This window comes from Quercus robur, chromosome 5, assembly GCF_932294415.1.
Source record: "Quercus robur chromosome 5, dhQueRobu3.1, whole genome shotgun sequence".
NCBI classification, from domain to species: Eukaryota; Viridiplantae; Streptophyta; class Magnoliopsida; order Fagales; family Fagaceae; genus Quercus; species Quercus robur.
This window is the reverse complement of record NC_065538.1, coordinates 24334384-24358742: the sequence shown is the minus strand read 5'-3', so window position 1 is coordinate 24358742 and position 24359 is coordinate 24334384. Positions and strand designations below refer to the sequence as shown.

The 24359-nt window shown below is 37.2% G+C and overlaps 1 long non-coding RNA gene across 1 annotated transcript; it reads right to left on the bottom strand.

Moving 5' to 3' along the window:
• Positions 1-2734: 2734 nt before the first annotated feature.
• Positions 2735-4381, bottom strand: LOC126729041 (uncharacterized). The gene is made up of 3 exons (XR_007656468.1): positions 4281-4381; positions 3589-3654; positions 2735-2781 (listed from the first exon to the last, which is right to left on the bottom strand). It is a non-coding gene; the product is annotated as an uncharacterized LOC126729041 (long non-coding RNA).
• Positions 4382-24359: the final 19978 nt, after the last annotated feature.

Sequence of the window (24359 nt, the reverse complement as noted above, 5' to 3'; positions counted from 1 at the left end):
AATTTATGCAGTTATAAATAAGGAAATACTGCAGTCATACGTGTGATACACAAGCAGTGCTATAACATTAATAAAAATAAATAAATAAAAAAGCAATGTTACACCCTTCCCAGACCAACAAAATGAATGCTCCATGGAACGCTGGATATGAACAATTTTTTTTTATTCGATAATTACAAATGGGGAAGAAAAGATTAAAACATTGGACTTTTTCTTTGAAAATATAAAAAATGTGACTTTGACCAAGGCCTTGATATGATTATTAATTGTATGCTGTTTGTGACTTTCCATCCAAATAAAATCGTACTTTCTTTCTATGAGTAGTAGCGAAACTTCAGCTGAAACTTTGGCCAAGGCTTCGTAAAATGGGGGAAAATTTTGTGAGTAAGTGATTTTGATTGCTCTCTTTAAAAATTTTAAAAAAAAATGTTAGGGATACAAGATGTTGTAGCACGCAAGAGAAGAAATTTAAGATAGTTAATTACTGTATCTATGCAAGGCACGTGATCGTTATTCAAACATTTGGACTTTGCTCTAGAATTTGAGACTTACAGGCGGCTAGGTCAATGACATGCCTAAGTTACAAATAAAATATGGAAGACCTCTTCCTTTCCTTTCTTCTACTAAAAATAAAAATAAATTAGAATTAGGAAAACAAAAAAGTCTCTAATGTATCTGTCCAAGAACTATTCTTATCACAACTTCTACCACACATTTGTTTTACAACTATTTTACGTGATAGACTATAAACATTTGTCATATTAGAACTATAGCAAAGTTGTATCACAAAATGTTATGTTCTTAGATTTCCTTGCCCAAAAAAAATATATTATATACCACTCTTTTTTTTTTTTTTTAAGACTTCAGCTATTTTTTTTTAAAAAAGTGAAAAGAATATGTAATAGTTGAAAATTTGTAGTTGGTGGAATATGAAAGGTAAGACATAAAGTTTGTGTTCATGGATTGAGATTGTATGGTGCAATAGCTTTAAGAGAAGTGTTACGTCCACATTATTTTCACAACAAATCACAAGTGGTAAGTTGTTATTGGTTATAATTCGAAGCCACCTTTAAAATTAGAGAAGTGTTACGTCCACAACATTTTCACAAGACTTTTACAACAAATCACACTACAAGAAAATGTATTTTTAGTGACGAAAAAATTCGTCACTAAAAGTCCAGTTTTTCGTCACTAAGAACCTTTAGTGACGAAATTGGACTTTTAGTGACGATATTCGTTTCGTCGCTGTAGCCCCGTCGCTAAAAGTCCTGGCGACGAAAAATTTCGTCACTAAAAGTCCAATTTGTTTTTTTTTTTTTTAACTTTTAGCGACGAAAATATTTCGTCGCTAAAAGTTTTCCTCGCTAAAAACAGTATTTAGTGACGAAAATATTTCGTCACTAAAACCATTTCAGTTTATTAAATCATATTTAGTGACGAAATTTTTCGTCACTGAAACTATTTTCTGGTACATATAGTGACGAAAAATTTCGTAACTAAAACTTTTTTCAAGAAAATCCAGGCACATATAGCGACGAAAATTTTCGTCACTAAAACTATTTCTTACAAAATTCCACTGCATTTAGTGACGAAATATTTCGTCACTAAAACAATTTTTTGTTGCCATATTTGTGACGAAAAAATTCGTCACTAAAACTTGTTTTTTGTTTTTATTATTTTTATGACGTTGATATTAACCTGTAACCTGTCATCACATTATTAAAACCTCACATTTGATTAACACATTTATTTCAACAACACATTTATAAAAAATCTATCCATAAATTCCACTAGTTAAAATTAAAACAAGTATCCAATTCAAACTCCTTCCATACAATAATTGTTTGCAACACATACAATAACTTAAGATGTTTTATAGTGATACAAAAAATGTAGCATAATATAATTAGAACTAACGAAAGATGTCCTCATATGTCTTCAAATAATGCCTAAAGGAGATCCCCTAAAGCCACCAATAAGAAATCTGCACAAATATAAAAACACTACTACATTAAAATCGTAAAGTAAAAATATTAACTATGTTATAAGAAATATTTCTGATAATGAATTAAGAGTAACCACACCAATAAATTAAAATCACAACTCCTAATGTATAAGTTGTAGAAAGCAAATATAAATTTTCAAGTGTAATATAATACAATTAGTTTCAAATGATACATAAAAAATTAACTTGAAGATAAAGTACTAACCAATAAAATACTATTCATCACATCTAATCAACAATATTCATTCACAATTGCACACTCAAACACTCCCAATATGAATTTAAACCACCTTATAACACCATGCAAGCCACCTGCTTGCTCCAACACAACAACCCACCACAAAACCAATTTCCAACATCACAAATATAGTCTTACAATAATTTAAATCATATAAAATACTATTCATCACATCTAATCAACAATACTCATTCAAACCAACAATCCACAAGAAAATCAAACACAAACATCACAACTATAATGCTTACAAGTATTGAAATCTACTATTCATCACATCTAATCAACAATACCCAATCATAATTCAAAAGAATGTAAAACACTCCCAATATGTATTTAAACCACCTTATAACATCATGCAAGCCACCCGCTTGCTCCAACACAACATACCACCACAAATCCAATTTCCAACATCACGAGAATAAAATTTTATAAGTTTTTAACTAGAATTTACTTACTTTGCTCAAGCCAAGCTTACAACTTTCAGAAAAAAAAAAAAAAAAAAAAAATCCAAAATTATTGCAAATAATGTGTATTTAGCCTGCAAAAGAAAACTTAAATTTATAAGTCCTTTAGTCTTGAAAATGATACAACTACTAGAAACAATAAAAAAGAAAAAATTATACCTGTGAAAATTAATGAAGATGAGTTAGGAGCTTAGTTGATGACTGTAAGGAATACATGGGTATCAACATGGAATTAAACTATTAATTATTACAAGGAATGCCCAACATTTCTACTCATTTTTTGATAATCAAGAGAATTTTATCGTAAACAAGTTGGAAAACTAGAAATAAGGCCAAAGGCCACACAATTAGAGCACACTACCAAAGACCAAAAACAACAGTAACTACTATGCCCATACTCATGGCAGCAAACACACAAAGCCAATACATTATCTATTCACCATACAACATTCCCTAAAGGGATTGACATTTCACAGGTTCAAGACTTCAAGCTCCAAATATACCAGCTTGTCCACATGACAGCTCATTTTGCATATTTATGATTTTATTTGACCATTAGTATCAAATACCATAAGATTCAAATGTATATGAACATCTCACAGCTTAGTATGTTAGGAATTCTCAAGTATAAAAAAAATTTCAAGCAGCCCAATTACAAAGAATCAGGAATATTCTAACTATCTAGGGTCAAATGCAAAGAATCATAAATACAATAGTAAAAATCCATCAATGAAGTCTATCTTGGGCCATAAAATTAGTACACAAATATTTGAAACAATTCTAAAAAGAAGTCATGGAAGATATGATGCATATTAAAAAAATTCTTGTTAAAATCAACTCATAAAGATGTTTGTGAGAACCATAATAACAATAATAAGAACCTTGCATTCCAACTGGCCCGGCCTCTCTGCGGGTTCTTCTTTTTCCTTCACCTTGTCCTTAATAGCCTTCAAATTGATAAAATAAAAAACACCCAAAAACAAAAAATCAGCACTATAGAAAAATAGAAAAAGAAAAGTGCCACTTGAAAGTTAAAACCCTAATATACACTACCATTAATTTTGATAAATATTCCATCCATTGAAAAAAAAAAGGTCATTCTACTAATTCCCTCCATTAAATTTCAATAAAGAAGAAAATGCAATCCTATAAAAAATATTCAGAAACAAAACAAAACAAATTTTCCTTAAAACTAACTCAGCCCCCTAAAAAGCACTGTCATACAAAAATCCAACCCACCAGAATCCCCAATATCACAACAACAACAAATTAGCAACCAAAAAATATATATCACAACCACCCCCCACTTCTCCTCTCAAACATTAATAGAACTCCCCATCTCCAAACCAGTACACATTCCTCCTCATAACTTAACACACCATCTAACACTTGCCCACAAACAAACACAACACAAACCCTTTTGCAAAAACAACAATTTAGACAAATAAACACAATCAAAGAAATATATGCATTCCCGTATGTGTGTGTGTGAAGTATTGCAGACTGTAGAAAAGCAATAAATAAATATAATTTTAGGAAAAAATTTTTTTTTGAAGGGAAGGCAAAGGGTCACCGGTTGAAGTGGAAGCCGAAGGGTCGTAGGAGCTGAATTGGTGAAAGGAAGCTGAAGCGACGACGACGAGCTTCAGCGACGACGGCAAGCTTCAGCGACGACGGCAAGCTTCAGCGACGACGCAAGCATCAACGATGACGGCGAGCAAATGCGACGACGGCGAGCAAATGCGACGACGGTAAATGCGACGACGGCAAGCAAAAGCAACAAGTACGGCGAACGATTTGGCGGCGACGGCGAACGATTCGGCGAGATCGTCGCGAATGGGGATCGTCGCGACGGTGAGATCGTCGCGAATGGAGATCATCGCGACGGCGAGATCGTCATGAATGGGGATCGTTGCAACGGCGACGGCGAGATCGTCGCGAATGGGGATCATCGCGACAGCGACGGCGACGGCGAGATCGTCGCGAATGGATAGTCGCGACGGCGACGGCGACGATCGTCGCGAATGGATAGTCGCGACGGCGAGATCGTCGCGAATGGATAGTCGCGACGGCGAGATCGTCGCGAACCGGTTCAGTGTTGGGATCGTTTGGATGTTGTCAATGGCTTTGGGATGTTGCGAATGGGCTGTGAGGGAGAGAGTGAGCGAAAGAGAGAAGTGAAACAAAAAATAAATAAAAGTACTGAAGGTCATATTAGTATAAGAGCTTTAGTGAGGAACTCCAATTCGTCGCTATTGACTACTATTAGCGACGAAATAATTTTCGTCACTAATAGTGTTCTCATTAACACCTTTAGCGACGAAATTTTTCGTCGCAAAAAACTTAAACTTTTAGCGACGAATCAGTTTCGTCGCTGTAGCTGAATTTTGTTTGGCACCAAAATTTTTCGCTTGCCGCCTGAGTTCATATTAGTATAAGAGCTTTAGTGAGGAACTCGAATTCGTCGCTATTGACTACTATTAGCGACGAAATTATTCGTCACAAAAAACCTAAACTTTTAGCGACGAATCGATTCGTCACTGTAGCTGAATTTAGTTTGGCACCAAAATTTTCTGCTTGGCGCCTGAGTCCATATTAGTATAAAACTTTTAGTGAGGAACTAAACTTTGTTGCTATTGGCTGGCTTTAGCAACGAACATGGATTCGTCGCTAATAATATACTGATATTTATGTTTTTGTTTTTAGCGACGACTTATTTTCGTCACTATATGTGATATTCAGCGACGAAATAGTTTTCGTCACTAATAGTGTTCTCACTAACACCTTTAGCGACGAAATTTTTCATCGCAAAAAACTTAATCTTTTAGTGACGAAAAATTTCGTCGCTGTAGCTAAATTTAGTTTCGCGCTAGCATTTTTCGCTTGGCGCTTGAGTTCAACACAACATATAGCGACAAAATCTAATTTTCGTCGCTAAATATTACTTATTTTTTTATAAATAGCGACGAAATATATATTTCGTCGCTATATAGTACTTTTTTGTGAGGAAAAAATTTTCCTCACTAAAATTCGTCACTGAAACTACATTTTCTTGTAGTGTCACAAGTAGTTAGTTGTTATTAGTATAAATTTGAACCTACCACTGAGATTACTTTTTTGCCCCAACAATAACAACTAATAACAACTTACCACTTAGGATTTATTGTGAAAATATTATGGACATAGTATTTTTCCCATCAATAATAGCCAGTAACAACTTGCTATTGGATATTTTTATAAAAATATCATATTTTATTTTAATACTCATTTATGTGAATTGAGGAAATCAACTTAAGTGTACAGCTATTTCTGAATTATTATATGTTATAATAAGTTACCATATATACTAGCATGTACTATTTGGTTAAATAGAAAGTCAAAATAGTTGATAATATTTTAAATAGGGCAAGACTTAGGTACAGTATTTAGGTACTATTCCTCATGTTTCATTCTTAAGATTCTGCCATATGGTCTTTTTCTCATAGGATGGAAGTGCATTTTTTAGTTAAGTGGCCACATGACAGAATTTTAAGAAGGGAACATCACCTAAGGTATTGTACATAAATTTTGTCCTTTCAAATATATATTCTGGAACTTTCTAAATAGATTTGTAAAGTTTGGCCACGTTATGGGCTATTGATTGTCTATTGATTTCAATAGCTTTATGACCATTTAAATGATAGAGAAATGCTATGACTACAACATTTTCACAAAAAATTCTAAGTGGCAAGTTATTATTGGTTGTTATTATTGGGGAAAAAAAGTAATTTCAGTGATAGGTTCAAATTTGAACCAATAACAACTAATCACTTATGATTTGTTGTGAAAATGTTATAGACGTAACACTTCTCTAAATGATATTAAACATTTTGATTCTATTTGTTTGTTTAGACCTCTTAAAGCAGATTGCTTAACTTAATATATTAGCCAAGTGATTACTTAGGTTAATTATTTAGATCTAGGTTAAACAATAATAAATCATATCATGCAAAGCAGCAAAAAGTATGAAAGCTTGAATTTGTGTGAAACACAAGAGCTTGTTTAGACCCCTAATTAAAAATTACGACTAGATTGCTTTTACTCTAACTTATCTAAGTGCGGAACAAGAGCAAATGAAGCGCAAACAACCAATACTACTTTGGTGCATAAACATGAATAACAAACAATAAAAGTAAAGCACAAAAGTAAGGGAAGAGAGAATGCAAACACAAGATAACATGCCGATGTGTTATCGAAGAACTCGGCGAAAAATCTCTCCGCCACCCTCCAAGCGGTAATCGATCCACTAGAGAATAAGTTGGAGTACATGAATAACAAAAGACCCTCCAAGCTTAGTTTACCCCATGTACTCGAGCCCTCCAATCTCCTGCTACCAACTGACTTCACCAAGCTTTGTCTTCTCTACCTCTCTGGATCACACAATTCAGCCCAATTGCATCTACCAAACAAATGGCTTCTTCCAATGCCTCCAAGCAACACCAAAACCTCACTTTACACTTAGGATGGATGTGGTAAGTGTTTGGGCTATCAACCTCTCAAGGATTTGGAAATGGAGAGTTAGGAGTTGAGGAAAACCACAATGGATTGTGTAGAGAATTGTGGGTATAACAATCTCTAACTCTCAAGGGTTGTGGTTAGAGTTTTCTCTCTAAAAGCACTCCACTACATATGTGGGTAATGTGGGTATATATAGTGTGGGTAGGTATAGGGTGTATCAGATATCACAAATTGGCAAAACAGAATGTTTCGCGGGTATTTCGCGGAAACGCCTTACCTGCGAGACACTTGCGAAAACCAGCTGTCACAATTTGTCACGACTCTTCGCATTCCAGTCATGTGTTGAGCACATGCTTCACTTTGCGGAAAGGCTACTCGCGAGCTACCCGCGAAAACTTCTTTGGTCTTCAATTGTCTTGAGTCTTCACACTCTCTCTCACACACAACCCTTACAATAAAAACCCACATAAAATATAGGGTATAAAAGATTGAACATAATTACAATCAAATTTGGCACAGAATTAAAGACAACACAAAATAGTTGTAAATCACAACTTTACAATCTCCCCCTTTGGCTATTCCATGACAAAACCCCTAAAACAGACTCTAGACTTAAACGTGAGTTTGTGAACAATGGTAAAACTCACTCATACCTAATCTAGAAGCTATGAAGCACTTGCTTGTATATACCTGTAACTTGAAAACACTCGCACACAAACAAAACTTTCATTGAGCTTATGACAAGTTGAATACACGATACGTATATGAGCGAGTAAAATGCGATCAAGGTAATAAACACTATATTAACAGTTAAGCATATCTTGATCAAACAAGGTTAGTCATTAAAGAATGACTACAATGAACATTTAGTTATTAAATGATCATTCAGACAAGCAATGCAATTAAGAGCAATGCAAAAATCAATTGCATGTCCAACACACAACCAATGCAAAAATACAAGAAGTATTTGCATCAAGGATACAAGATCCAACAAAGGCACAAGTGTGTAGTACTTAAGATAATGCAACAAAATCTAGAAGTACTTAAAAAATTGCTACAAAGCAAGGATATAAAAGAAAGTACTGAATATAAACTGAAAGTTTTAAACCAAAGTACTTAAAGCTTTAAAAGAAAGCAATGTAAATAACCAAAAGTTATAAAAACTATAAACGTAAAACTACTAGGCCACCAAAATGAATCAATAAAATCTATGATGTGCTACGCTATGCTCCCCCTCAAAACTTTCTCTCCCTTTTTGACCGGAATGTCCAAAGGAGCTAGAATTGCTCAAATTTTGAGTCAGATCCCTGCACCATGGTCATGTCTTCAATTTGTGATGATAATGCAGTAATCTAGCTTTAGATATACGCAAACTGATTCGCGGTGTGCTACACTGGGATTCGAGCATGCCATACATCTACTCTACTCTAGCAATAAGGTGATCAAGGCGATCGAGCTCCCATGCTTGTGCTTGGGAAGATGGCTATGTAGAGCCCTCCGAGGCTGAGGTGAACCTATCAATTTCCTCCTCCGTGTCTCCACCTTCTTCCTTAACATTATCCCTTATGTTAGGACATATGTGTTTCACTTGTTAAGAATATATATCATTCTTTTATGTAATTGGCTAATCCTCTGACAAAACGCACTCTACTTGTAATTAGGTAGATCTAGGATGTTTTAAATACTTCAAGAAACCATGTTTCAAGATCAAGTGTTGAAGCCTTCAAGTCTGTCCAAGAAAACAAGCTGAAAGTGCAGAGTTACTAAAGCTCGACAGCTAGCATGTGTCGAGGTTTAAGGAAGCTGTTCAGCCTATGTGCTTGACAGCTGCTCGACACCTCCTATCTGTCGAGGTTTAAGAATTTCAGAATTTTGATCTAATTTTCTTGGGATTTGTGAATGTGTCTTTAGGCCTTCTTTTTTCCTAACCCTAGACAGATAAAATGATTGTTTTAAGGGCCATCAAACAGTTCACAAGTTGCACAAGTATTGAGCAAACTCTGTTCAAGCAAATTATGACTGGAGACGAAGTTCTTGCCCTAGTTCATCTCTTTCTCTTGAAGAAGTTGCTGTGTATGTGTACCGCAGGGTTTTATGACCAAGTATCTTCTTGATCTTCATTGTGTGGATGAACTGAAGAACTTTGCAGCCAACAACCTTCTTAGTTGGTGATTGAAGTCGCATACTAGGATCTACGCAATTGGTTAGTCACGTACTTGGGAGCCGTGCGTCAAAAGGGGGAAAATGTCACTACAGAACAAGTCCAATTGGGTATTGGGGTAAAGGTTTAACTATAGGTTGGTAAGGTACTTGGGATTCCTTTACTTGTAACCGCTTGTTGTGATAATAGTGGAGTTTCGGGAGTGGTCACCTGAAAATCACCCGGTGGAGTTTTTACCGTTAGGTTTTCCCCATTTGTAAACAAATCACTGTGTTATTTATTTTCCACTGCATAATTAGTTTATTGGTGATTTGTTTGTGCTACCACGCGTTTGCATGTTAATTAACTTAATTAATTCACTTGGCTAAATTAATTGGTTAATTTATCACAAGGGGTCAATTCTTTTTTGGCCAATCATGTGGTATCAGAGTAGGCATACTCTGATTAGGGTTAATCTTTGCTGTGTTTGATCCGTTGACCCCTGTTTGGTATGGATAGAGGATAGTCATTAATCATACCTCCTTTATTTGATGGCACTAACTATGCATACTGGAAAGTACGCATGAGAGCTTTCTTGCAGTCTTTAGATGAGAAGATGTGGCAAGCTGTCGAGATTGGTTGGACTAAGCCAAAGGAAGCGCTGGCTGATTGGGATGAAGCCAAGATCAAGGCAGCAAACTTCAACAGCAGGGCATTGAATGCTTTATTCAATGCGGTCACCAATGAGGAGTTCAAGAAGATATCTTTTACTGAAACTGCTAAGGAAGCATGGACCATCCTCCAGACAACCTATGAGGGTACAAAGGCTGTCAAGGATTCAAAACTTTAGAGGCTCACTACAAGCTTTGAAGAGATAAAGATGGAGTAGGATGATTCATTCGATGAGTTCTGTGCCAAGCTAAAGGACGTAGTGAACTCAGCCTTTTAATCTTGGGGAAACCATTCTTGAACTCAAGATTGTGAGGAAGATGCTTAGATCTCTACCCGAGAGATTCCATGCCAAGATCAAGGTGATAGAGGAATCAAAGGATATTGATAAGATTCCTTTGACTGAGCTAGTTGGAAACTTGCAGACCTATGAGCTAGGGTTAACAAGAATAGGGAAGTCGGGTAAAGGCAAGAGCATGGCTTTGAAGGCCAAGAGCAGTGACACAGATGAGTCTTCCGACGATGAAGATTCCAAGATGAAGTCCTACATCACTAGGCAGTTCAAGAAGTTTATGAAGAATGCTAATGGAAAGGGCTTCGACAAGGACCGTAGGCAATCTAGTTCTTCTTAGTTCAAGAGCCAAGATAAAGGGAAGAAGGATCCAAGGGATGGCAGTTAGTACACTGTTCCCGCAGGGTCTAAGTGCTTTGGGTGTCAAGGCTTCGGTCACATGAAACACAAGTGTCCTACATATCTCAAGAGCATTGGGAAGAGCAAGGCGCTTGCTGCTACCTTGAGCGGCGGAATCTTGAATGCCTTCACTGCCACTGTTAATCCTATTGATGGGATTATTGAAGATGTGGTTAAAGAAAAGGAATTGGTGGAGTCTAAGTTTAAGAAGATGGATGATTAGGATGACATCCATACAGCCTATGAGAAATTGTACAAGCTTTCTGAGAAGCTGAGAAACTGTATAGGCTGACCACCAAGAAGCTCAGTGATGTGGAACTTGATCGTGAAGAGCTTTCCACAAAGTTTAATAAGGCTAATCAAACTATTGGAGCACTGAGGTTCGAGAACAATTTCTTGGCTGAGAAGACCAAGAAGCTTGAAGCAGAGCTGTTTCAAGTTAGAGCTCAATTAGAGAGGACTTCAAGTGCGAAGCTTGATGAGATTCTTACCATTTAGAAATCTGCTTCAGGTCAAACAGGTTTAGGGTATGGTCTTTCTTCCGCTAATATTGTTTATGCTAGTACTACTATTTTTGTTCCTCTTGCTAATAATGTTAAAATTGAGAACAATGAGATTAAAACTGAATTAGCTAGTGAGAACTTAGACAAGGGTAAATCTATCTTAGGAGCACCCCCTAAGTAGGATAAGAAGGATGTTAAAAACCCTAGGACTAAGAAGGCTAACTCTTAAAAGCCTAAACAGAAGAAGCAGCATCTCTGTCATCATTGTGGTGTTACCGGTCACACTCGACCAAATTGCTATAAGTGGTTATCCATTCAACAGAGCAATAATATGATAGCATCTGGAAGCCAGAATTAGCTTCAATCCTCTCTTGCTCCCCTTAGAGATCTTCTCAAAGCCCTCATGTTCCTTTCGAACTTGAACGGTTTTAATTCTTCCCCCCCACGCCGGTTCAAGGGTTTAATCAAAGGAAAGGTTCTTCCAAGGTGTGAAGGAAAAGGGCTCCAAGTGATTCTATCACTTTTCTCTTTCTCTCTTCTTGTTTTTTTGTGTGTGCATTACTTGTGTGTTTTGCTTTCAAGTTTTGAGTCAGTCTAGTTTTTATACTTTGCTTTGTTTAACATGTTTTTGTTTGATTATTTTTTTGTTTTGTTTTATTTTGTTTTTCATATAAAAAAAATATTGAAAAATCAGAAAAATACAAAAACAGTGTGTGTTATGTGTACATTGGTACTTGTGTACCTTGGATGGCCATTGAAACAAAATTTTCTAAACTTTGTATCTTTTGTAGCTTAGATGAGCATCTATATGCACAACTAAGCAAGTGAGCTTTGTGGCTCGTGTTTGTGATAAGTAAGATTAAGTAATCTCTTGTACTTAACACTCGTATCACTCTTTTTGATGGGAAGAACTAAAAAATCCTAAGAAAAAGACATAAATAACCATCTTATCACTGTTGCCCACCAATCATAATATGACACCTGTATGCTTCAGCATAGCAAAAATGCAGTGTCAATGACATTTGTGTGCTTCGGCATAGCAAAATTGGAATGTCAAAAGCTTAACATAATTGGATAATTCCTTTCTATCTCTTATATGCCCATGCATGATATGCTTGAAAAGAATAATACGCAAAGAAAATAAAAGGCAAAAACATCAAAAATGCTTTTAAAAATGATTGCAGGCGTGTATTCTAGGAGATGTGGGAGTTATAGGATGTACCTCGAATGTGATAGTTTCCATCAAACAGTTATGATTGTGTGTGAGTTAAAATGATTTTCTCATATCTCAAATCGTCATAACATGAATACACTTATGCAATCTTGTGATGTTTTTCACACACAACACGTAATATTCTTTGCTACTCTTGATACATGTGCAGGTACAATGTGATTTGGCCATCACAAGGTTTTACATGTGTTTATGTATGCTCACTAAACTATCTTGACTTGTTTTTGAAATATAAAATTTGTAAACTTGTTTAGTGTGTGTGTGTGTGTTTTTGAGGATCCATGTGCTTAAAATTTTAGTTGAGAGATGATTTTGAGAGCTTAATATGTTGATTGGATCATTGGTTGAGTTGCATGTTGGATTGCATTCATGTCTATGTTTTTCACTTCTCGAAAAACTGCTTTTAAAAGCTAGCTCGACACCTCCTCGATACCTTGCTATCTGTCGGGCTTCTTAAGTTTTTTTTATCACAATCTCGACAGCTTCTCGACACCTGGTGGATCAATCGAGAAAGTTCCTGCCTCCTCGATAGCTTCTTGACACCTGGTGGATTGATCGAGCTTCTGTTCTTGTATCTGATGGTTTGTTCCTCGACACCTCCTTAATACCTGTATCTGTCGAAGACCATTTTCTCGACACCTTCCTTGACAGATGGCTCGACACCTCTCAACACCTCATCTGTCAAGATTTACTGAGGGTCTTTTTATACTTCTTCGTGCGATCCGACCCTCATTTCTCTCGATCTCTCTCTCGATAGCTCTCTCTTTTTCTCTCCCAAACAACCTCATCTCACTCCAATCTTAATCCTTAAGGTTTCTTCAAGTTTTTTCAAGATTTTATTCTCTTGGTAAGCTTCTAATCACTCATTCTTCATGCATTTCATGTTTTGAAACTTAAGTTTTGGGGTTTTTGAAAATTTTTGGGGTTTTTCAAAATTGAGAGTTATTATTGAAATTTTGGGATGGGTTTTTACTTAAATGAGTTTAAAATCTCATGCATTGGATCACATTAGCATTATAATAGTATTTTCATGCATTTAGATGTGAGCAAACTGTTTGTGTTGGATAGATTTGGATTGGGCTGAGCCTATAATGCAATTTCTTTTGCATGTCATATGTTCATGCATTTCCCATGCATATGTACTTTCCTTTCAATATACTTGTTATATTTGAATTTCTTGGGACTTTTTGATTGTCTTTCTTTCTTTCCCTCTCTTTCTATTTATGTTAGTCGTGTTTATGGCACCTAAGAATAAATCTACTCTTGCTCGGAACCCTCTTCGTTCCGGAGCTTCTTCATCTTCCGATTCTGCTCCTCCCTCTCTTCGGTTTTGTGATGATGATGCCCACAAGGCATTCTCGGAGAAATTTTCTAGATGAGGTGTTCATTTGGAACGCCAAGTCATTCTGGCGGACTTCATCGACACTGACCTACCCACTGTCATTCACAGTCGGGAATGTCCCGGTCACTTGTCCTCTCGTGTTTATCCAGGAGTTTTACTCCAACATCACGGGATTGATTGTTCAGTACCTCTTTTTTTCACTTGCGTTCAAGGTACACACATTCCTGTCACACCGCAACTTGTTGCGGATGTGCTTCGGGTTCCTAGGATAGAGTTTCCTAACTATCCTAGTTGTGAGCGTCTGTGGAATGTGTCCAAGGATTAGCTCATGGCTGCTTTCTGCGAGCGCCCTTCTAATTGGGGTGATTGTCAGTTTACACCACGTAGGCCTTTTGCTAAAGGTCCTAGATTCATAAACATGGTGATGACTTTTGTACTCCATCCACTCTCTCATTACAACTCCATCACAGAGCCTCGTGCTCAGTTCTTGTTGTCTCTTCTTGAGTATCTTACTATAGATTTCCCTTCTTATTTCATTCTTTCTATTGTAGATGTTCATCTAGATTCAGTGTCCCGTGATAAGCCCATCTTTCCTTCCGTTATCACAAGGATCTTACGCCATTTTTCTGTTCCTTTTCCCTCTTCCGACCATTTTTCTGTCATGTGTACCATAGATTACGCTACCGTTAAATGTAGCGGGGCGCAATTTCGGTCGAGGCAGTTGGATTCAGTAGCTCCTCCCTCCCGTTCACCTCCATCCCGTTCTACTCCATCCACATCCGCTCCCTCCTCTTCTTTGGGCGATGTGACTTTAGGAGACATCATGGCGCAACTGCAGCGTATGGATGCTCGCCTTGATACACTTTCTATAGAGTGTATCAGGTGAACGTCCATGTTGGTCATATTGCTCGACGGTAGGAGACCATGGGCGGATTTGCTCCCGAGGCTACTCCTTCACCACTTTCTGTTGATTCTGATTCTGATGATGATGGTGATGACGACGATGATGCTTCTGAGGATGATGATGATGGAGATGCTAGCTCTACCGATGAGATGTCTACTTGACACTCTTACCCTTTGTCACTCGTGACAAAAAGGGGGAGTAGTTGTGATATGAGAGTAGTCATACTTAGGGGGAGAGTTAGTATAGGACATTTTGTTAGGGGGAATGTTGACATGTGTTTGAGGGATGTAGTGAGGATATTATGTAGCTTTTCTTTTCTTTCTTTTTTAGATACATTGTTTTTGTATATTAGGTTACGTGACCATTTTTTACACATACATTGTACTTATTCTCTTTATATGTGGATGTATGTTTCTTTCACCTACCCATACATGTGTTGTTTCTTTTTTTCCTTTATGCACGTGTTTCTTATGATTGTATGCAATCTATTATTTTTGTTTCACACTAAGATGCCTTGATGAGTTTTATTTAAAGTGTTTCAGAAATACAGGTTGTCAAAGTCTACTTGCCATAAACTCTCTTCTTGCAAAGTTTTTCAAGAGTTTGTGTTAGGATAGATTTTATTGTATTCAACAAGTGAATATGAGTTGAGTGATTTATGACTTCTCTCATATATTCATTTGTTTGTTCTGGTTTTGTCATGGATTGCTAAAGGGGGAGATTGTTAGGACATATGTGTTTCACTTATTAAGAACATATGTCATTCTTTTATGTAATTGGCTAATCTTCTGACAAAACGCACTTTACTTGTAATTGGGTAAATCTAGGATGTTTTAAATACTTCAAGAAACCATGTTTCAAGATCAAGTGTTGAAGCCTTCAAGTCTGTCCAAGAAAACAAGCTGAAAGTGCAGAGTTACTAAAGCTTGACAGCTAGCATGTGTTGAGGTTTAAGGAAGTTGTTCAGGCCGTGTGCTTGACACCTTCTCGGCAGCTACTTGACACCTCCTATCTGTCGAGGTTTAAGAATTTCAGAATTCTGATCTGATTTTCTTGGGATTCGTGAATGTGTCTTTGGGCCTTCTTTTCTCCTAACCCTAAACATATAAAATGATTGTTTTAAGGGCCGTCGAATAGTTCACAAGTTGCATAAGCATTAAGCAAACTCTGTTCAAACAAATTGTGACAGAAGACGAAGTTCTTGCCCTAGTTCATCTCTTTCTCTTGAAGAAGTTGCTGTGTATGTGCATCGTAGGATTTTGTGACCAAGTATCTTCTTGATCTTCATCATGTGGATGAACTAAAGAACTTTGCAGCCAACAACCTTCTTAGTTGGTGATTGAAGTTGCGTACTAGGATCAGCACAATTGGTTAGTCATGTACTTGGGAGCCGTGCATTAAAAGGAGGAAATTGTCACTACAGAACAATTCCAATTGGGTATTGGGGTAAGGATTCAACTGTAGGTTGGTAAGGTACTTGGGATTCCTTTACTTGTAACCGCTTGTTGTGATAATAGTGGACTTTCGGGAGTGGTGATCTGAAAATTTGCTGTTAAGTTTTCCCCATTCGTAAACAAATCACTGTGTTATTTATTTTCCACTGCATAATTAGTTTATTGGTGATTTGTTTGTACTACCACGCGTTTGCAGGTTAATTAACTTAATTAATTCACTTGGCTAAATTAATTGGTTAATTTATCACAAGGAATCAATTCATTTTTGGCCTATCACCTTATGATTTGAGAAATGCCAGTTTTTGATCTGGTGATGTGGGCTTTGCTTCGGGTCACTATGGTCACAGGGTCAATTTTTCTCTTAAATTTTCTGCCTGTGATGGCACTAAGCCCACTGACTTAGTCTCAGCCAACACTCTACACACACACACACACACACACACACACACACACACACACACACACACACACACACACACACACACACACACACACACACACACACTACAGGAACACTTATAACAGAATTATCAAGGGAATGCACACACACACATAGCACACACAGTATTTACAGGGCACCAACTCCAACCTTTATTACTCAATATCAAGTACAAAGGAAACCTGAAGAATACACACGAAATTCTCTAGGAAATAATACACACTCTACTATTGACAGCCCCAACAGCCTAGAATAAATATACAGAATTAACTGTCACAGCAGTTATTGCCAAGTAACTGCCCCTTGTCCAGGACTTGCTGCCACATGTGGTCTGACTTAGGACACCTTCAACTGCTGCTGTCTTGGCATACTTTCCACGTTTCTAGTCCCTACACAGTAGGTCTGAACATCCATAAAGCCAGGAATTGCTTGGTAACTGCCGATAATTGCTGTTGCACACTCTGCACATGCTAGCCCATGCCTCAGCACATCATCATGGGGCTTTTGCCCATGCTCCAATAACCCACACACAATAGTTCTATCACGTTTTAGAAGGCTTGGCCCCCTGCCCAAGCCCTTCTCATCAGCATCACAACCTACATAGCATGTCCATATGCAGCATACCAAGTAACTGCCATTAGCCCACTCACTAACAGGAGTAGTGAGCTTCTCTCATCCGTATTCAACGGAGTTCCACACCCTCTCATCAATGGATTTCAGGATTGCTTTCATCCTTACTTTCCAATAAGTATAATTATTCCCATCAAAGTGAGGAGGAATAACTACAGAGTGTCTGTGTTCCATGACAACAGGGGTCAAGGATCAGCTCAGTGATCAAAGGATCAATAACAAAAGAGCTACACGCTCTGATACCACTTGATAGTTTTTAGACCCCTTAAACAATTGATTTAACCTAGGTAATTAGTCAAGTTGTTACTTAGTCCAATTAAACAAGTCTAGGTTATCACAATATAAAAGATCAAATCATGCAAAGCAGCGGAAAATAAATAACACAAGATATGATTACCCAGGAAACCAAACTGGTAAAAACCTGGGGAGGATTTGACCTAGCTATCCTCAAGGTAAACTTGAATCCACTATCTTGAAAGAATCAAAGTTCATACAACAAGACTTACAAGCCCCCACGCTCGACTTCTTATTGCTACAAACCAGTAGAACTTACTGACATGATCACGTGTAAGCTCCGAATCCACGGACTCCTTCTTTCTTGGATTCACCACCAGATACAAGCACACCCGCTTGTGTTTTCTTTAAGCTTCAATGGCAGTAACTGAATTAATCATCAAGGCGTAGATAAATCTTCTCCTTGAAAACCCTAAGTTTGTGTAAAGGAAAGCTCCTCTAGATCTCACAAGAGATTTACACAAACCGCAATTATGAGCAACCCTAAAACGTGGCTAGGGTTTGCCTTTTTATATTTAGGACAAATAAGAAACCCTAAAAACGTTTTAAAAACACTTAGGGTTGAGTTGGACAAGTCAGCAGAAAATCATTCTGCCCGAGCTTCGATCAATCAAGCCTGTCTTTCGATCGATCGAGCCAAGCCGAAAGGCACAATGCTTCCTGCTTTAACTCGATTCCAACTTTACATAAAATCACAACTTTGAGCTAGACTAAAAACACTTCTAAAACATTGTTTTGATCATGGTTTGCCAACAATACAAATTAGAGTTCTAAATACATAAAATCCTAAGACTTTAGAACCTAACACATGCATTATGCCAGCACCAACCGGCCTAATGCCTTGCACAACATATCATCATCACAGCAGCCCAGCACTGCCTTGCACCCAAGCCACCAAGCCCACATACAAAGCAACCACTGGCCAAACCACCATGCCATGCACTATCACATAGGGTTAGCACCATTTGCTGCTACCCATCATCACCAAAACCATCTTTGCCCACCATGACCATCCTTTGCCATGGGCTTGGAGCACCATGTGGAGCAAGGTGCCTCCACATGCTGCCCCTCATCATGCTCATCAATCCGAATCCAGCAGGGAGACCGGACTTGTCCCCCTCAAAGAGCAATTAGGAGCTTCACTAGATAGGCTTGAGGAGCCATTGGTGTCTTGAGAAAACATTGAGCCATGTGACTGGCTTGATGTTGTCCAAGCACTCCAATTCCTCATGCCATCATCAGCAACTTGTAAAGCTCCTAACACTGTGTTAGCAACAATGAGATAGTCTCTTGGCACGATTGTAAGACCACTTGGAATCTTCAGTCTTGTCTTTGCAATAAGACCCATAATGAGACTAGGGAATGGTATTATTGTCCTTGAGTTCCTCTTGGTGATGCTCTTGGTCAGGAGGTGGTATATATGTCTGCATATGTTGATCTCCTTCTGTGTGTAGAGATCATATAGGATAATTGTTCTTGGTCCGGACAATGTTATCAAGTTTGTCACCGGGTAAAGGCTGTGAATCATGACATATGCCAATGTTCTCATCTCCGCATTGAAAGGGATGGTGTTCATTGACTTCCTATTGAGAGAGCCACCAAGGAGCTCCGCCATAGGCTCAAGAGAGTCCAATTTGTCATCGTAGTGTACGAAGATTGGCTGAGAGGGTGGACGAACTTCTAAGAACTCTTGAATGGAATCCCTTGTGATAACGAATTCCTTTTGTCGTACCCAACAGTTGATGTGGTCTCCTTCCACAATGGCATTGGCGAAGAACTCCCTTATGAGTTCAGCATACACATTTCCACTCATTCAGTAGCTTTGTCCAAGTTCTCTCCTTGAATATCTCAAGAATGGCATTGTTTTCAAGGGTTCCCATTCTTACCACCCTTTCCATGATGATTGTTGCCTTTTTGTAAAAGTCATTGTAGGCCATGTTAGCCTCAATGGTTCTGAAATTTTATGAGTCCGTGCGTGGACGCTTTAACGACTTCTTGGAAGCAGAATGCTTAGTGGGATACATCTACACAAATAGACACCAAAAAAAAAAACAAAAAAAAGTGCAAAAATACAAAACAAGAACACAAACTTGATTAGCTCCAAGTTAGTCCATAACAATAAGCACAAAGTCCTAAAACGAACATAACCAATGTCACAAAATCATGTTATAAGTGTTAAACATGTGAGCAACAAATATCTAGCATGAGTGATATGCAAAAGATGATAAGTGAACAAGTGTGTGCATTAAGTGTGCAGGAGGTGTGCCTATGGTGATGCATGTGCAAGGCATTGCTAAGCGCATTTGGGTTAAAGTGTGTAAAACACACAACCAATGATCAAAACATGATAAACATGTATAATCATGGTAATTCCCAAAGTTTGGAACTCAATGGAGTCCAAAACAACACCAAAATGTCATTTGGGCATTTTATCAAACACTTGGTATGCATCTATGAAATTAACATGTAGGCAATGCATGAACATGATTGAATCTTGCCTAAATACATGTTAACATGCCAAAAGGGGCCAACACAAATAAAAAAACCAAATGGGACAAAGCCCAATCAAGAAATTGAAAAAAAAAATTACAAAAAAATAGTTCCTAACTCTTTTTTAAAAATGCCCCAAATCAAGTAAAACCTGGAAATTTTCTACATAATCTAAGGAAATAAAGATAAAAAATGTTAAAAACATACCTTAGAGAAGTTTTTGAAATGATTGTCCTTGAAAATTGTTGGGTTTTTTAGTGAAAAACAGTTTTGGGTTGGAAAGAGGCTTAAGGGAGGCAAAAAGAGGGAAAAAATGATGTGTTTGAAAATCTGTCACATTAGCCCTATAAAACTAAAAACACGCATTTTTTGCGGGTTACCTTATCGAAGAGGAAACTGAAAAATTCGACGAAAAACCTCTCCGCCGCCCTCCAAGCTGGAATCGATCCACTAGAGAATAAGTTATAGTACACGAATAACAAAAGACCCTCCAAACCTAGTCTACCCTATGTACTCGAGCCCTCCAAGCTCCTACTACCAACTGACTTCACCAAGCCTTGTCTTCTCTAGCTCTACGGATCACACAATTCAACCCAATTGCATCCACCAAACAAATGGCTTCTTCCAATGCTTCTTAGTAGCACCAAAACCTCACTTTACACTCAGGATGGGTGTCGTAAGTGTTTGGGCTATCAACCTCTCAAGGATTTGGAAATGGAGAGGTAGGAGTTGAGGAAAACTACAATGGATTGTGTAGAGAATTGTGAGTATAACAATCTCTAACTCTCAAGGGTTGTGGCCAAGGTTTTCTCTCTAAAAGCACTCCACTACATATGTGAGTAATGTGGGTATATATAGTGTGGGTAGGGACAAGGTGTATCAAATATGACAAATTGGTAAAACAGAATGTCTCGCAAGTATCTCATGGGAAGGTCTTACTCGTGAGACACTCGTAAAAACCAGCTGTCACCATCTGTCATGACTCTTCACATTCTAGTCATGTGCTGAGCACATGCTTCACTTCTCGGGACGGCTACTCGCGAGCTACCCGCGAAAACTTCTTTGGTCTTCACATTCTCTTACACACACAACCCTTACAATAAAAACCCACATAAAATACAGGGTACAAAAGATTGAACATAATTACAATCAAATTTGGCATAAAATTAGAGCCAACACAAAATAGTTTTAAATCACAACTTTACAAAGTAAATAACACCACGATATGATGATCTAGGAAAACCAATGAAACGAACCGTTTCAAGGTAAAAACTTGGGGAGGATTTAACCCTAAATAGAATCGAAGTTTTTACAATCAGATTTAACCCTAAATCTATTGCTACCTTAAGTAGTAACTTACTAACATGACCATGTGCAAGCTCCGAATCCACGGACTCCTTCTCTTCTTTAACTTATTGCAACATAAGGACCCACACTTTTGACTTTGAGATCCTACTCAAAGGTTCCAGATCACCTTCACTTGTTGATCTTTGTAGTAGCAACTAGGTTCTACCAATGCTTGATTATAGATCTTACTCCGGTAGATGCTTGTGTAGTTAAATGGTACAACACCTCTCAGATCTCACAAGGAGTAACACACAAGTCTTCCAAAGGTCTCTAAAACGTAGCTAGGGTTTCCCTTTTATATGTGGACAAATTGGATTGAAACCCTAAACATTTTCGCGAGCTTAGGCCTTGTTTTAAAATTCTGTAGAATCTAATTTCTGCGATTCTCGATCGGTCGAATCTAATTTTCGATCAATCGAGCTTGGCAGATTCTGACTCTTCTTTTCTGCAGTTAGCTTGAACTTGAACCTTGACACATAAACCTTTTAGCAATGCCTAAACACATAGACTAGACAAGTTTTGTTCTCGATTTGCCAACACATACCAAATAAAATTCTAAACATTTAATCCTAAAATTTTAAAACCTAACACATTCTTTGGCCAGGGAAAAGTAACATGTCTAGCTATTATATATATAGAAAGAAATAAAAAGTTTCGGAATCACCTTATTTGGATTACTAAGCTACAGAATTTCGAAAAACAATTTTGTTGCTACTCTAAACACTCACCATCTACTGGTTCTTACTCTTAACAAAATATTTTATTTTTAACTCTATATTATGGGAAAAGAAAGTCTATAGAGAGTTTATATCCTATGAGTAGTGTAGGATTGCAAGGATAATCAACAAGGTGGCTGGATTGTTGTATCATTGGGACAACACGCAAAAATTATTTGTCTAACTACAGCGAATAAACTATAGACGGCACGATTTGTCTCAAGATAGTAACTTGGTGCACCTCATCTCTATCACCTCTTTTGGTATATCATTTTTATGTAAATTTCAAGGAAAAATAAGAGAATATCTTTCATTTGTTTCTAACGCTTGTCACCTAAGATTTGTTATAAAAGTATTGTGAATATAATATTTCTTTAACTTTAATGTCAGCCATTCAATAACCACTGCCCTGCCTTGCCAGTTTTTGTCTGGTCGTAAAATCCTTAAAATCTACGCTTCTACCACCAACCTACCAACAGCAGTTGTTTAAAAAAAAAAAAACAGCAGTTGTTTTTGTCGCGTTGTGCTTCACATGAATAATCCCTCAGATTGTGCCTAGTCTATATGAGGTATATGGGTGTCAACTTTGGAGACAACCTTTGACAAAGTTGGTTAACAAATAACATGAGGGATTGTTCATGTGAAGCACAACGCGATGCTTTGTTAGAATTCCGCACCATTTGCATAAAATTAAGTGCGTAAATCATCAGTTCGTGGTTTCCTTCTAACCCCTGTATATTTTGCATAAAATTTAACAAGTAGAAGAATAGTAGAACCAGAAGCAGCAGCCATGATACGGAAGCAATTGCAGCCTCTATTGATGCTAAAACCTCCATTTGCTTGTTGAGGAGTTCAAGCCACAGCTATGGGACACCACAAAGTGACACTTTTTGATGTCCCACAGCTACGTGGTCTTTGAAAAAAAATTTATAGGATAATTGTTTTCAAAAGTGACACTTGCAAGCCTAATATTAGGTGCGATTTTTGCTTAATTAATGGTACCCTTGATATTAACAAAAAATCTACAAGGTTACAAACACTACAGTGGTCCTTAGTTAGCTCCTTCCCATGTCTTTTTGTAGCTTAAACCACAATTGCATATAATGTACATTCTGAGAATGTTCGGTCTTAGATACCGATTCTTTTGTATCCTTCTCTACTAGTTCTCTCCTTTGGCAATAAATGTTTTTCTTTTTCAATGGTGGAAAAAATATATATATATTCCAAGTCGTCTCAATTAAAACTTTTAAGGAATACAGAACTGTCGAGTCCAAGAGTTCAATTTTCTTGCCAACACTCTAAAAGGGTGACATTTTGTTGTGTCTGTAGAACGACAAAGTAAACTTTGACTATTTGATGCCCAATTAAACTTGTGAGTGCCACACAATTTTTCTTCCAAAAATTCTAGAGACACACCCGTCGTGAGAAAAGTCCAAAACGAGATTATCACTCTAACAACAACTCTACTTAGTTCTTTATTTCTTACTCACAGATTAGCTTTCACATTAAGAGAGAACAATATGATCCCCAATTAAACTTGTGGGCGGCGCCACACAATTTTTCTTCAACCTTAAGTTCAAACATATATTTTATGTCACTCTTAACTCCCAACTCTACTACATTCTTTCTTTCATACTCATAGATCAGTTTTCATATTCATAGAGAATAATCTGATCCACAATTAAACTCGAGGACACCACACAAATTTTCTTCACCTTTGACAAAAGTCCAAATATAGATAACATATCACCCTAATTCCAACTCCAACTCTACTTATTCTTTCTTTCAAACATATATATATATATATATATATATACTATCTAAGTATTTATTAAATGAAATCAAATATTACACATTCAAGCTAGGGCAAGACATGCATGACAAACAAAACTTGTCCTCGCCCTGTCATTTCTTTAGAGTGGGGCAAAACTGCATAAAGCGTAATGAAGCAAGGCATGTTCGATGAGGTATGGGGAATTTTTGTCATCTCTAATTTAAAAAGAAAAATATTTCTATAAGGAAACATAAGTTAATTCTTATATCACATCTTTTTTTTTTTTTTTTTGAGAAATCGGCCAAGAAGGCTACTTTAATTGAAAGAAGAAAAATTCGACAAATAACAGTTATACAGATCCAGGGGAATAGACTCCATCCAAAACAACAACGGACAAAAAAACTTAGCTCTCTTAGCCAAGACATCAGCTAGAGCATTACCTTGCCTACACACATAAGAGAGAAAAGCCCTGAAGGGAGCTAGCAAACAACAAAATGTCTTGAATAATATGACCACAAGATGAATGTAATA